Raw genomic sequence first — 2,308 nt, forward strand, 5'->3', positions numbered from 1 at the left:
CTTTTCTAATTTATAAGCCGTGCAGTATGAACTCATCTGTTTTAAACAGCATATTTATACCCTGGTCTTTAATATTGACCAAAGTAGGGGGCAGGTGCACAGATACGGAGACAGACACACATAGGCATACTGAAACACACACACCTGGGGGGTAGGAGGAGAGATTTCTCTTCAAAATGCCCACAGGATGAGAACAGGTCTGCAAATACAGCAGATTATTATTACCCCTTTTCTTGGATATTTAATAAGAATTGATAGCTCAGCAACTGGTAAAATCCAGCATATGTTTGTGTCTCGTGAAGGTTAAGCTATTATGATAAGACCTGTCAAGTGGGAGACACTTGTACTCTTGCACTCAACAAAAATAGCAAATCAATATCAACATAACATCACTAGAGAACCTGCAAAGTGTTGTTCTATTGGAAAACCTTACTGATGCAGAGGTCTCAATTTCAGATGCCTCTTCAATTCAGTTTGACCTGTCAGAAACTGATAAGTTTTTGAGAATGATAATAGATGATAATTTTTAAGATGATATATAGAACAGCATCTGATATTTGGGCTCCTTATTGCAGAAAATCAATACAGATTCTCACCGCAAACTAATCAAATTATTTCTTATTGGGCCAGCACTGTGACAGCATGTGAAGCCACCTCCTGTAATGCTGGCATCACATATGGATGCAGGATCCAGTCCCAGCTGCTCCACTTCCAATCCAGCTCCCTGCTAATGTGCCTGTAAAAAGCAGGGGAAGATGGCCCAAGTTCTTGGGCCCCTTCACCTACATGGGAGGCCTGGATGAAGCTCCAGGCTTTAGCCTGGCCCAGCTCTGACCATTGCAGTCATTTTTGGAGTGAACCAGGAGACTGAATATTTCTTTCTTTCTCTCTCTCTGCCTCTGCCTCCTCTTCTTTGTAACACTGACTTTCAAATAAAAAAATTAAAAATTATTTTTTATCATTTCTGATACACAAAGAATATCAAGATTGTTATTGTTAAACAGCATTATTTGGTTAATGCAATAAAAAATGCATAGACATAAAACTATTTGATTGGGTGGGCGCCGCGACTCACTAGGGTAATCCTCTGCCTTGCAGCGCCGGCACACCAGGTTCTAGTCCCGGTCGGGGTGCTGGATTCTGTCCCAGTTTCCCCTCTTCCAGGCCAGCTCTCTGCTGTGGCCAGGGAGTGCAGTGGAGGATGGCCCAAGTCCTTGGGCCCTGCACCCCATGGGAGACCAGGATAAGTATCTGGCTCCTGCTATCGGATCAGTGCGGTGCGCCGGCCGCAGCGCGCCAGCCGTGGCGGCCATTGGAGGGTGAACCAATGGCAAAGGAAGACCTTTCTCTCTGTCTCTCTCTCTCACTGTCCACTCTGCCTGTCAAAAAAAAAAAAAAAAAAAAAACACAACAAACAAACAAAAAAAAAAACACCTATTTGATTGAATAAAATTCTCACAATTTTAAAATCTCAGATTACTGGAAAACTGGAGCAAAATTAACATGATACTATTAATGCATATTTCTGCACCATAATATGATAAAAAACTCAATGGGCTCCTAAATATACAAACAATGCACTTTAATATAATGTGAAGTTGAATGAGTATGCGTATGTTAATTTGTATAGCATATGTTCATGTAGGAATGTATCTCATTCAGCAGAATGGTCTATTGGGTCCACAAAAATAAAATAACAAAAACATATTGGACACTTTGAAGGGAAAAAAAAAACTCCTAAAAATTGTATTGAGCTATGCAGACAATTATCTGTATACTCCAGCAATGACAACTTCTACAGGGATAATGCTTCATATTCTATTTAAAAATGATATTCATTTACTATAAGAAAGCACAGTAAGGACTTCAAGGAAAAATAATAGAGGTGGTAAAAGTGGAATCTTATTGCTTAAGACAATATTTACCCTTCTCTGAAGACTCAGTTCTGTAATAAGGTCAAGAAAAACACATTCAAAGTAAACTTCACCTTCTCCAAGAAGGAAACAAGAAGAAACCTAGGACTTGAAGAAAAACCCAGATTTTTTACTCACTTCGTAGGAATAAAAGTGAGCCCCAGATCCGTTCCTCCCTATCACAATTTGCACAACCATGACTGGAATTCACCAAGACTAGAGTCAGTATACATTTATGCTTGATTATTTCTGTTACCAGAAGACATCCCAGACAGCCACGACAACCCTTGTTTCCAAAACTTAACCTTATAATCCTTCATAAACACCTTCCGGTTTCTCCATTTCCCCAACATCTCTCAATTCCAGAAACTCTTACAATACATGGTTAGAAAAGT

Source organism: Oryctolagus cuniculus, chromosome 8 (assembly GCF_051225735.1).
Source record: "Oryctolagus cuniculus isolate XC-2025 breed Fujian yellow rabbit chromosome 8, ASM5122573v1, whole genome shotgun sequence".
Classification (NCBI taxonomy): Eukaryota; Metazoa; Chordata; class Mammalia; order Lagomorpha; family Leporidae; genus Oryctolagus; species Oryctolagus cuniculus.